Genomic DNA, 14,624 nt, shown 5'->3' with positions numbered 1-14,624 from the left:
ACAAATTATCAAAGGCATGCCTGTTAGGTTCTTTGGTGATAAGGTTGTGCTATTTTCTTCTTATTAAAATGCATTGTAATGAGAGTCTGGCTTTGAGGGTCACAAAAAGAGCATACAGAAAGAGTGAGAACAGACTTTAGTTTATGAAAAGATGAAGAATGCCATGTTGTAGTAAGTGTCTCTGTTTTAGTAAACATCAGAGAAATACAACAGGCGGGAAGCAGGATTGTAGCAAGTGCCACAGTAACTTTAAATATCAACACTCTCTATTCTATTGCATCATAGGATCTCTAACCTATTGCTAAGCAGGATTCTATTAGACCCAACAAGTTACCATATAAATAATTTATAACCTTAGTACCATTTTCCATCTGGCTGAACATTATCGGCGCAAGTCCATACCATGTAAAGGTAGTACAGGACCTGGGAATAACCACTGATCTAGTAGTAAAAAATGGACCTTCATGCGACTAAGTTTGCCACTTCATGTTTTTGGCACCTTGAATTGTTAAAAAAAGCCTAACGGTTCTGATAAAGCACATGGTACGTCACATAGAGAGCATATTTCATCAGTCCTCCAAAGGTTACATTGTCTTTTTATGAAAAATAATTTTAGTCAAATCTCTAACATTGACCCACAGGATAATACAGGGACTGGTACCAACATTCAGGGTCGGGTTTAACATTGGTGGTGCCCTGTGCGACAATGTTTGTTAGCGCACCCCCCCCCCTGCACCCCCCCCGAAGGACCACCTCTTCCACGGGTTCCCTCACTAGCATTTTAACAGTCCCCCTCAAGTCTCCATAACCACTGTCTCTCAGATTCATTTGATTTTATAGCACCACTTATACCAGTTTAAGGTGTCAGGCCACTTTACATCACACACACACACAGACAATTATATATGTGTAAATCAGTGTATATGACATGTTACATCAGAAAGGACTACAAGGTGTAGTGTAGGAGTGACATATCAGCCATACTGGTAAGCAATCTAGTTTAAAAGTCCTTATTCAGGAAAAGCACAAATTCAGAATTTAAAATGTAACATCATTGTTATGGGTTCTCTTTAATAATAAGAAGGTTTCCTATCCAAATGAACCCCTTTGGCAAGATTAGGATATTGAAAAACTGGTTAAAAAAACCACATAGCTCTAAAATATACCTTGCAGTTTGCATTCATCTCTTTGATGGCATTTAATAGCTCAGTGTTATATATCAGGATTTTGACTTATAAACAAAAGGAGCTCTTTCACAGAAGCAGTAATCCACTGACCTACAAGTACCTAGCAGCAGGCACTTTAACCGTCTGGGCTACCTTAGGATAAGTCAAAACTTCCACTAAACAAACCTCCGGTCTCTTTCCAGGAAGACGATTAACCACTGGCGTTATCTTGACATTTTAATTCATGCCTGGAAATTGCTGCAGGCCTTGAACGGGGCAGCAGGTATTTTTAAAGTGATACTATAATTGCAAAAAATTACACCCCCAACCCAGGCCAGCACCTGGTGCGGTGGCTCCGATTGCACCGCCCAAGAGTCGGCCCTACCAACATTTCTGGAAATCAACGTCCAATCTTATAATCCTGACGGACTGCTAGGATCACATGGTGCAAATGTTCACGTTGACCCTAAAACTAAAACCTGCATTTACAAGGACCTGGCTTTTTCAGTAATGGCAGTGTAGGAATGGAACAATTTTCCTGAACACTGGTGTAGAGTTATAGATTTGTTACATTTTCATAAACTTTTAAAGTCAAATGTATTCAGGATATAACTTTTCTTTTTTGACTGTTTAATGTTGTTGTAATTTCTGGTTTAGCACCAAGAAGCTTTTTGCAATGTGGGATATATAAATAAAGACATAGACATTACAAATACATTGCATATTCAGCCCTCCGCTCAAGAAAGTTAATGATTCTAAGGCTGTCATCCTCTGCAGCATGTCTGCCTGTGGAATCACATTTTGTGGTCAAAGTCAACTCTATTTCTCTATTAAGGCTCTGTGATCTACACAGATAGTTATTAGGGAAAGACTGTCCCGTGATGTGTGAGTTGATAATTTAATGAGGCCTACTTCAGGTACTAGCTATGAATCGTGCTGGTGGAGCTCAACCGGCTAGGAGCCAATCCAAACACACGTCTGTGTGATTTACAATAATAATGAAGTGACATCTTTATTAATCATATTACTAAAATGTTGGTAGGCTTCTTCAAATTATTAGCACCAAATTAGAAGATTTTTTTCATTGTTACTTTCGAAATATTTAAATCATTTTATGGGTATCTTCACAGCTCTCCTGGCAGGCAGGAAATCATATCTATACCTTCATTGCTTTTACCAAGAATTGATCAGCACACACTAATTCATTAAGTCAAAATAACAAGAAAAGAATTGTATTCTCAGACATTTATGATGGAATTTTTAAACAGCAACAGTAGGGAAAGCGCTGGATAGCGTAGGGGTTAAAATTACTATTCCCACTCCAGTGGGTCCAACAGTAGGGAAAGCGTTGGATAGCGTAGGGGTTAAAATTACTATTCCCACTCCAGTGGGTGCAACAGTAGGGAAAGCGCTGGATAGTGTAGGGGTTAAAATTACTATTTCCACTCCAGTGGGTGCAACAGTAGGGAAAGCGCTGGATAGCGTAGGGGTTAAAATGACTATTCCCACTCCAGTGGATGCAACAGTAGGGAAAGCGCTGGATAGCGTAGGGGTAAAGATTACTATTCCCACTCCAGTGAGTGCAACAGTAGAGAAAGCGCTGGATAGCGTAGGGGTTAAAATTACTATTCCCACTCCAGTGGGTGCAACAGTAGGGAAAGTGCTGGATAGCGTAGGGGTTAAAATTAATATTCCCACTCCAGTGGGTGCAACAGTAGGGAAAGCGCTGGATAGCGTAGGGGTTAAAATTACTATTCCCACTCCATTGGGTGCAACAGTAGGGAAAGCGTTGGATAGCGTAGGGGTTAAAATTACTATTCCCACTCCAGTGGGTGCAACAGTAGGGAAAGCGCTGGATAGCGTAGGGGTAAATATTACTATTCCCACTCCAGTGAGTGCAACAGTAGGGAAAGCGCTGGATAGCGTAGGGGTTAAAATTACTATTCCCACTCCAGTGGGTGCAACAGTAGGGAAAGCGCTGGATTGCGTAGGGGTTAAAATTACTATTCCCACTCCAGTGGGTGCAACAGTAGGGAAAGCGTTGGATAGCGTAGGGGTTAAAATTACTATTCCCACTCCAGTGGGTGCAACAGTAGGGAAAGCGCTGGATAGCGTAGGGGTTAATATTACTATTCCAACTCCAGTGGGTGCAACAGTAGGGAAAGCGTTGGATAGCGTAGGGGTTAAAATTACTATTCCAACTCCAGTAAGTGCAACAGTAGCAAAAGGAAAAAAAACATAAATAAATATAATTATTAGAAATATTATTACCAATTAAATTTAATTTCCAATACCAATTACTTTTATTTACCAAGTAAATTTTATTTAATGGTCAATTATTAATTAATTAACAATTTTAATTAATTAACATATTTAATTAATTATTATTATCCCCCTATAAACTCACAACCCACTACAGAAATTAATTTACTAAATATTATTTATTTATTAATTAAATATTTATAATTAATTACCAATTATATTTTAATTATTTACCAAATAATAATTCATTAACAATTATTATTAATTTACATATTTAATTATTTAAAATTAAATTACTTCCCACCCTATTCCCCTATAAACCCACAACCCGCTACAAAAAATAATTTAGTAAAAAATAATGATTTATCAATTATTCAATTATAATTATTTTTCAATTAATTTTTAATTATTTACCAATTAATAATTAATTAACAATTATAATTATTTTACATATTTAATTAATTATATTTAAATTACTTCCCACCCTATTCCCCTATAAACCCACAATCCGCTACAGAAAATATTTTTTACGAAGATTTAATTATTGATCAATTCATCAATTACCAATTATATTTGAATTAATTAACAATTAATAATTAATTAACAATTACTAATATATTACAGATTTAATTAATTATATTTAAATTACTTCCCACCCTATTCCCCTATAAACCCACAACCCGCTACAGATTTATATTACACAATTATTACAAATTATGAAACACTTACCTTATTTTCGATATTTTTATTGTCTATATTCTATCTAGTCGATATTATGTCTAGTCTATATTTTTGATTCGATATTTTGGCTATTAATATCGATAGTAATCGATATTTTTGTAGTCTATATTATGTCTGGTCGATATTTTGTCTAGTCTATATTTTTACCTCGATATTATGTCCAGTCGATTTTTTTGAGGTCGATATTATGTCTGTTCACCAGGTGCGGTATTATGTCCAAGGCCTCTATTGTAAATTGTTTACCTTCATTGCCTTTGTCAATGACATACGATCTAAATAAATATTAAGGTCAAAAGAAATATTAATCCTGGTGAAAAAATAACTAGATTTACCTATGCTGAAAAACAGGGATGCATAATGGATGGTATCAGGATGTAGATCCAAGGTAGTTGTGGCTTGTGTGAATCCCAAAACCTTTTCTCACTCAGAATGATCTACACATATCAAGCAATATGTAGAAAAACTGAATGTATTTCATCTAATTGATGTATATTTCCGATGGTTTTGGTAAATGTCCTGCACTGTGCATTCCCACACTTCTGGCAATAAGCAGATCATGATAAAACAGAAGAGACAATTGGTTTGCAACCAAAGACTTACAAAACTTTTCTTCCAAATCTTCTCACTGTGAATCATTCCCTGCCACTGTCCTTCAGCTATGCCATACACGTGTTTAGAAGGCAGGCTATTATTTAGGGCTAGTTGCCAGAACTTTGTTGCCTTACCATCAAACTCATCGCAATCTTCTTTTAACAAACAAAATAAAGAGGTTCCATGATGTTCAAGCGGGTCACTTTTGAGATACTGCATCATGCTGTAATCATCACTGGCATTTTATGAGAGACTTCAACACTGAGAAGAACATGCAAATTCCTTCTAATTAACCTGAAGGTGCTGGGTGAGGGTACAGACATTTACAGGCCACTTTTTACCAAAGTTCTAGAAGCAGCCACTTTGATATTAGAAATAGCAAGATAGCATATACCAAGCATTCGCATTTTTTTTACTTTCAGCATAAAATGTAATATAATCAAATAAGAAGCATGAAAGGTTGAATTAAAGGTATGAAGATTGTGTTTATTTATATTTTAATGCATATGAACGTTTTTGAAGAACAAGTTTCCTTCTTTCCTAAACTAAGTTAAATCCTCTGTGGCTTCTAGAATCTGTAAGCTGTTTCTATCACCAGGGAACAAATCATGGCATATCCTCGTGAACAGGTCACTGTTTCCAAACATAGGAAGAGTCCAAACACCTGTAATGAGAGTTGTGAAAGAGTCACTTATAGAAACATAGTTGGAGAATGTTAAGTACAATTGTTGATGATAGTTAAGTAGTGCTCAGTGAACATGAATCAGGAGCTGAAATCATGATATACTGCCACTGGAAACCAGTTCAGATGTTTCATTACAGGTCATAGCATGTTTCATTCTCTGATATCAGTTTTGCCTCTTCTAAATGCAATGATGTCTGCAAATGTATGGCTAAATTACTTTTGCAATAATTACTGTTTTACAGAAATATCAGCAAGACAAACCTTATTTAAGGAAAAGCTGAATTCTTTCTTGAATGAGAACGAGCAAATGCCACTAGGTAGAATAACCTTTAAATGTGACTTTTTGATTAATATTAGGTTGAATGCAGTACATTGTGAGCAAGCATGGAGATGAATGTGACAAATATTGTTACGTTCTCAATTTCAGTGTCAGATTCCTTGCAAAGTGATAACCTACTACAGCTTGCATGTTGGTACTCCGCGATGCCGTGTTGTTCAATCACATCGCTCATGGATCCATTAAGAGCTCACAAAAAATCATTGACATTCTCTGTGTTTGCAAACTGTTTGAATTCTGTTGATGGCACCAAGAGTAACAATAGAGGTGAGTTGCTAAGCAACATGGACATTCATGTGATACTTATTTCTTCTTTCAAGCAGATCGCAAATTGTGAACAAGAAAAACACTAGGACCACAATTACCACTAACAACTAAATCATTGAAGCTCAATACTGCTAAGCAAAGAAAAGTTTTAAGCATTTAATTCCCTTTTGACAACATCAGAGAAAAGTGAATGAGGTTATCAGTATGTTGGTCCTTTAGTTCATGACAGTTTGCTACTAGACATGAAACCTTGAACATTCAGCGGGCTAAAAAAATCCCATTAAATCTACCTTTAGTAGATTCTGACAGCATGCTTCTCTGCATAGGGACATGTTCTTTATTTGGAATTGTTTGTAGTGTTCAATGTTCTATGTGAAAAACTGTTAATATAAGGGGAAGGAGCAAAGTATAATACAGTAGACCTGGGCGGTATGTAGAACTCCGCAAAGTGGCCGAAGAACTCCACTGTGCAATGCGGTGTTCCGCAATCGGGCAGAGTTTCTCGGCACGCCCATTAACGTTCTCAAGTCAAATGCAATGAAAAGTGCGTCCTCATGTTGGAAATCACGATGAACGGCGTAGTGCAGTTCGCATGAGTTTGGCCATCTTGTTTTGTCTGTTCTGTTCATGGTGCTGGCCCTATTTTGTAATCCGCTGTTAATCCTTTCAGTAATCCTCCCTCCCAATTAATCTATCCCCAATATATATTTTGTTATATCAGTTTGTGTTTTTGTTTCTTTGAATTTTGCTTTTTTTTTTTAATTTTGTGTGTTTATCACTTTTTGTACTTTTTTTAAATTTTCCTTTTCTTCCATTGTATTTCACTTCCTTCCTTCCTTCCTTTCTTCCTTTCTTTCTTTCTTATTTTTTTCCCCTCACCCAGCGTCATATCAGAACAGGGGAACGGCAGCACCAAGCTCCCGAGCAGCCGCCTACACTGCAGACGGTGGCGCTTCCCAGGTGTGCAGCCCTGGGCTAATCTTCAGTGAGGGGGAGGTGAGAGCACTGTTTGTTCTTGTGCAATGCCACCTCCCCTCCATTCTGGCAGCAGGCAGCAGGCCTGGCAGTGGATATCCCCTGGGAGAACTTCACCTGCGCTGGGGGAGGGTGCGTCATTTTGTGCGGTATATCAGCGAGGTTCTGCACACCGTCCAGCAGCTGATGCACCACTAGGCAGACATCTTTGACCAGAAGCAAGGCCTGCTCGATGTTGAGTTTCCAGGACTCGGTGAGTATTAATTATTTATTGTGTTTGTGTTCTACAATGCTAACATTTTTTTCCAATTAGCATGCTGCTCACACTCAGAGGTAATTTACATTCAGTTTATGTTAGAATAGGATCCAGTTTCAGCTAGGCAGGTATTCAGTGCTACCTAGTCATACTCATCGGCACTCACTTTTGCTGATTAATTAAGAAGACATCGAAGACTCTTCTATCCTCCTGTCACCATAGTGAATCAGTGATATCAGTGAGTTAGCGTTCTCTGTGACCATGGTCATAGCTTCCCCAACTGGATCCCATCTTCTCTAAATGACATAGTCATTGATCTATTTGTAATGCTGAAACAGACATTGGAACATGTAATAGGTCGAGTTCCAATGGGCTTGCACCTCCTGTATTAGGGATTAAACTGGCACTCTTTTAGCATTCTGAATAATCCGCAGCTGCTTCTCGGCTTTAAAAGAATGGCTGAAATTAGTGTAGATTCTTTTGCAGGTGGTCATTATGTTGATGACTATGTCTTATTTTTTGAGAAAGCCTTGCACCATCCGGTTGATGCAATGAGCCTTACACAGGACCCTGAAATAGCCACCATCTGCCATGGCCTTGACAATGTTACTGCCATTGTCCGTGGCAACAAATCCAATTCTGAGACACAGCCATTCAGACACCTTGCTGTTAAGTTTGTCCAAGATGTTTGCAGCTGTATGTGATTTCTCCATGGCGAACATGGCCACTGTTGTATATTGCCAAACACTCTGAAACCTTTCTACAGGGCCAAGATCTGTAGATATGTTTTGCTCTATCCCCAAAAAAGAGATCCAGTGTGCAGTAATGCACATGTAACCAATCGCCTGACAACTGGTCCACATGTCTGTTGTCAGGTGGATAATGTAAAGAACACTTTGCTGCAAAGCTTGTTCAACCAAATACAGCACATCGTGATACATCGCTGGAATAGCAACTCTGGCAAAATAGGTTCTACTTGGAACCTTTCAATTTCAAAAAGATGGCTGACACAAATTCTAAGAATCCCTCTCCTTCCATAAAAGAAAAAGGGAGGAGGTCCAGGAATACCATTTTTACCAGCTTCCCATTGTACAATGGAGCCGTTGAGTGGTTGCAGTCGTAGGGCCTAAATATGCCATAATAGTAGTTTTTTTTCTTCTTCTCTGGGGCCACTGACACAGGCCATTTTGAGAAGTAGGTGGTGGTAGACTCAGTTCGGGTAGTGGAGGGGCAGTTACTGTATGCCATGGAATCCCTATCTGACTCTGAGTCTTGTGCCATTGTGAAGTCACTGAGGCGGGTGATTCTGCTGCACACTACTTGGGACAGGGCTGTTTTGTGCGAGGATGTCACCCTCTTCTTCCTCATCATTACCATCCACCTTGATTGAACTTGTAGCTGATGTTCCCCGGCTCACCTCACTTTCACTGCCATGACTACGTTCAGCAAATTTCTTAAGGTGCTCCTCCCACAGGATTGCGTGATGTTTTTCCACATGGGTCTTTGGCCTCTAGTACCAAAATGTGAACCAGACTTACCTCTATTAACTTGGGTATTACAAATATAGGGGCAGGTGGTACTACCTGTGCCACATCCATTGGAGCTGATTGAATAGCAATGTCAGACTCCTCTGTGTCACCTTCCAGAATGACAAGCTCATCATCGTCATACTCCTCATCATCCCATTCCATAATTCTAAGGCTTTCAGGAACATTTCTTTTCCCTTTCCTCTCCTGGCTTCTCCGGGACTCAGGCGGGGTCCATGCTGCACCCCTATCATCATCAGAAGTGGTGCTTGAAGTGGAGTAGTCCTCTTCCTTTTCCTTGCTGGAGGTCTAGGAGCCTAAGATTCTAAAGTAGGAGGTTCTTTATCAGCAAAATGCTCGACCTCCTGTTCCGCTCCAACATCAGTAAGATGTACTATTGCTGGCTGCTGCTGCTGTCCACTTTGCTGTTTCCTGAAATTATGAGGGAATGCTTGTGAAAGGGACAAATAAAATTCAATGTCACTGCTCATCGGCATCGCTATGATTTCAGTGGCTGCCTCATTAACAGACATGGTCTTCAGCTTAGGTCAGGGTGGTGCTGTTGATGCGGGGCTCTGCACCCAGCGTGCTCTCTGGAGGCCAGTGAGGCAAACAATGTTGTCTGAAAAAGGTTTTTTATTCTCACTCACCAATTTCTTGGGAGCAACTTTCTTTGGGGCCATCTTAAAGCTCTCAGTTGGCAGTGGCACTAAGTTGCACAAGCAGAAGAGATAAGAGGACTGTCGTCTGACGCCACTTTACAGGCCTTCTGTTTGGCAGTACTGCAGGTGATTTCTCTTCTTCTCTTGTGCACCCAAGAGCAAACAAGCATAAAAAAAATGTTGTGAAATGTGGCATTGTTGCAGTTTTAGTACAGACAAAGGCAATATCAGGGTGGTAGGTTACTTAGGTTATATAACCACTTTAAAGCCAAACCGCACCACCATACCATAAAATGTAATTCGCCATCAGGATAACACACAATATGCTGATGTAGCTCTTTCCTTTATGTCCATATATTCTAAAGGAGGCAGTGCACCACAGTCAGGGTGTCGAGGAGGAAATGGAATTATACATAAAAAAAAGGAATGTTGTTGCGCGGCTCTGCGCCTATGGTGGATGGATGGACGGATCAACTGAGGCAAAATTAAAAAAAATAACTATAAGAAAGAAAATAAAAAAAATTACAAAAAATTACCATAAAAAATAACAACAAATTAAAAATCTACACATTGCAAATTAAAAAATAAAAGAAATTAAAAAAATAAAATGCAAATTGCAATTAAAAAAATCAATAATTTCCAATGTTGGGGGTGTGGCTCGAGCGCCGACCGTGATGGCCGCACTTTGGTAAAGCTCCCATCTTCCGTGGCCTAAACCTGATAAAATATCTGTTACACTATTTGTAAATTACCCCAGAAGTGTGGTGGAGGAGCAGCGCAACCTCTGCTGCAGGGCGACAATCAACTGAGGCGCGGGCGAGGAAGATAGCAGCAGAATCGCTCTGTACATCCGCTAGGCCCGAGAATCCCCGGACTTGAGTTTGGCGCTGGCCGTGGGTGAGCTCTGGGAGAGTTGGTCGAGGTCCGGGAGGCGCCGCAGCTCCTCCCAGAAGCAAGTACGCCGTAAAGCTAGAGAGACCCCGGGTGAATCCTGTGGAGAGCCGCCTCCCCTCCTAGGTGCAGGAGATAGAAGGAGTGAAAAGGTGGCCATCGGTCGTGAGGAAATTCTGGGCAAATCGGAGCAGCTCAACGGATCATGCTGGTGGGAAGCACGAAAACGGTCTGTATCTGCCTGGAAACTGGACTCACTAATTGCCCCGACTGGCAGCCCCAGTAAGTGAAGCCACGTTGGAGTGAGCGGCACCTGGCCCGAGTGGTGGCTTCCTCAACTGGAATAATCATGGGTAGGGGTCCTGACCAAGATAAACCATAGATTTGTCACTGAAATGCGCAGTATAGTAGTGTGAGGCCACACAGAAGCACTGGGGGAACCTATTACCTGTGAGAATATGCAGTGGGCACCTAACCCCCTCACCCTCCTGGATGTAAATTGGGAGCCAGCTGGGGGTTTAATAACTTGGAGTAGAGTTTCAACCGACGTGGACTTGGGATGCCCGATACCATCTCCCTCTGTAATGAAGTGCAGAGTGTTCAGGGGAACGGTGCAAGGACAAGATACGCTTGGAAATAATTAACCCATGCAACGGTGGGGGTGAAGAGCCCTCCCACAATACAAGTGAAACCCCTAACCACCGCTGAAGTACGGGAGACATCATTTGGGCCTGGACCTGAGAGTGTTGGATTTCTGGATCTCTGGAGGTACCCCAGAAGATCATTGAGAAGGAGGGCTCCTGAGACCAGGCTGCCAGCTGCGTTCGTAGGAGTGTCCCTCTGGGCACACACAGGTGCCGACATGTTGGGGGCCAAGTGACAGGAAAAAAACCACCAGGTCAAGTTAGATAAGTATGCAACAGAGAAACAGGGAGAGGTGGATGCTGTAAATAAGGGTGAACCTGACCTAATGCTGATCCCAACCACAGGAGAGCCTACGCTTAAAGATGTCATGACAGCAATAGCGGGGATACGCACTTCGCTAGAACAAAGAATGGATACCATTACCATGGAAATTACATTGATGAGAGCTGATCTGCAGAAAACAAGTGAAAAAGTGAAATCCATGGAGGTGGTGACCACCGAGCTCAGTAGTGAAACCCATCAGCTGAGAATTGAGATTAAGGAACTGCAGGCAGCCCAGAAACGAACAGAACACCAACTGGATGACTACGAAGGTAGATCGCGCCGCAACAATGTAAGGATCGTTGGGGTCCCAGAGAGGGCGGAGGAATCAGCTGTGGACTTATTCATAGAGGATTTAATACTGAAATACCTCTGGCTAAAAACCCTATCGAACTATTTCACAGTGGAGAGGGCACACAGGGTACCAGGGGGTAGGCTTAAGCCAGGTGCTCCCTCTCTTCCAATCCTGGCGAAGCTCCAGAATTGCAGAGACTGAGACACTATATTGCAAACGGCCAGATCGAATCCTTCCCTAAACTTCGAAAACAGTGAACTGTCCTTTTTTCCGTATTTTCCTATTGCAGTTCAGAGGCAAAGAAGAACCTTCCTGAACATTAAGAAACAGCTGAGGGACAAAGGTATTCAATACTCAATGCTGTTTCCTGCCAAACTGCGAATAGAGGTGGACGGCAAACTGGATTTATTGGGTTAGGCAAAACTCAAAAACCTATCCTGGAATCTAAAACGGCTTGGTGGATAAACTAAAGAGGTGAATAGTTTTACAGGATATTAAAAGGCATGCCCCAGATGTGGTCCTGCTCCAGGAGACACATTGGATGGGAAATACATGCAAAGTGCTTGACAGATGGGGATACCATCTGGTTGCACACTTGGGATTTACCTTGGGCTCTGGGGAGGTTGGTATTATGATGCGCAAATCCTTCCCGATGTCCACAGACCATACCTGGACTGATGAAATGGGTAGATATGCAGCAGTGTCGGGTAGGTGGGAAGGGGAGACATTGACCCTGGTTTCCATCTATGTCCCCCCAGGGCTACAAGCCATAGCATTTCGAGACTTGTGAAGCAAGTTGGTGGAGTTTCCAGAGGGGAGGCTGATGATGGGGGGATATCAATTTGGTGGTATATGGAAGGCATGATCGCTGTCCCCCCAGGGACCTGGGTTCTGCACAAATGGTACTGCCCACCTTTCTAGATGCCATCGGACTGGCGGACAATGGCGAATCCGTCACCCCACAGATTCCCAGTTTACATTTCTCTCTGGGGCACACAATAGTCTCTCCTGTATTGACTATATACTCATGCCGGCAGACCAGGTGGGAAATATCACAGAAATTAGGCACATGTCAAGGGGCATATCTGACCACTCCCCTATATGGGTACAGATGGGTAGGTGAGGGAGGCAGGTGGGTAGAATAGTTCCCAATAACACCTGTGTAATACCAAAATAAGACACAATATTGCCTTGTCGATTGAGCGCTACTTCCAAGAAAATGAAGGATCAGTGGGCTGGGCGCGAACACTCTGGAAGGCATTCAAGACGGTGGTCCAAGGTCAGGCAATCTCACAGATAGCGGGTGCCAAAAAGGAAAAGGATGTGGAGCTAACACAGTTGGAAGAAGAGATCTTAGCGCTTGAAGGGGAGCTGCTAGTGGCCGGGGGATCGAGCACGACACATGAACTTAACCTCCAGAAGGAAGAATACAAAAGTGTGGTCACAGATAGAGCCAAAACATTATAAAGGAACAAACTATGTAGCGTGTATGAGCTAAGGGACAAGCAGGCAAACAATTGGCATGGCTAGACCGACAGGACGACTCCAATCGCCTGGTCATGGAGCTAAAAACTGATGCGAGAGTGACACGTAATCAATTGCAGATGAATTCGCCAAATATTACACTAGGGTATATAAATCTCACTCTGTCTGCCCAATAGATGGGTCAAGAGCCCTCCTGACAGACATTCAGCTACCAACTCTATCAGAGACAGACCATGTATTTCTTGACAACAAGTTCACGAACGATGAAATAGCATGGGCCATCAGAGACCTGCAATCCGGGAAAGCCAAGGGCTCCAATGGTCTCCAGATAGAACTCTATAAAGTAAAATAGCCCCGACAAAATAGCCCTGTACCTCATAGCTATGTACGATGAAAGCCAAGAAGCCCGCCTGCTCTCCCAGGATCAGCGGATTGCCACAGTGGTAGTCATACAGAAGGAAGATAAATCTAGGGACCATTTCTCTTCATATCGGCCTTTCCCGCTACTGAACGCTGAGGCGAAGTACTTAGCCAAACTATTGGCTACGAGGGTGGTTGGGGTGGTTTCTGACCTGGCCCATCCGGATCAGTCTGGATTCATGCCATCCAGAAATACTTCCCTGAATCTTTGTCGACTCCATGGTGTTCTTGGGAGAGTGGCTACACTCAGGGAGGATGAAGTGGTGATGTCATTGGATACCGCTATTGCATTCTACACGATCAAATGGCCCTATCTCTTAGCGTTGCTGTAGAAGATGGGGTTTGACCCGGGGTTTATTGGATGGTTGAGGTTGCTGTACTCGGAACCATTGGCGCAGGTGGTAGTGAACAACAGAATGTCTGTAATCTTCACTCTCGGAAGGGGGACGAGGCAGTGATGCCCTCTGTCCCCGCTGCTTTTTGCCCTGGCACTTGAGCCTCTTTTGAGCTGGATTTGTTGGGACACGGTTGTTAGGGGCCTGAAATGGTCAGAGGAGTGAGAGGATTGTATCTCTCTATATGCAGACGACATCTTCTTATACTTGGCTTCACCACGGGCCTCGATACAGAGAGTCCTGGACACATTCACCACCTTCGGCAGATACTCCGGGTATACTATCAACTGGACAAAATCAGTGATCTCCGTGCTTATAGGGGGGGGTTCCGCCCCTGCCGCGGGATATAGAGTGATGGAGGCAGTAGACAGTTTCAAATATCTCGGCATATACATCACTGTAGATCCTAGGTTATATCACAAGCACAATCTTTTGCTGCAAAATGGCTGCCAGCCACATGGCCAAATAACAGCAATGAGTGAGGAGGTATGGGGAATTAAGAACACATGCAAGCCTATGTTTACATGTACAAATGCCAGACTCTAGGAGATTCAATGTCTGTAGCCACTGTATCTTACATTGCTTATAATTAATTCCTTTCTCCGGCTATGTATATATGTAAATATAAATACTTCCTAGGAATTATGTTTTGCTGATGGTGTATCGTCCGTTTACTATGGCCGAGTAACCTTGATGCATCTCGT

This window comes from Lissotriton helveticus, chromosome 8, assembly GCF_964261635.1.
Source record: "Lissotriton helveticus chromosome 8, aLisHel1.1, whole genome shotgun sequence".
In the NCBI taxonomy this organism is placed as follows: Eukaryota; Metazoa; Chordata; class Amphibia; order Caudata; family Salamandridae; genus Lissotriton; species Lissotriton helveticus.
Note: the sequence above shows the minus strand (reverse complement) of the source record.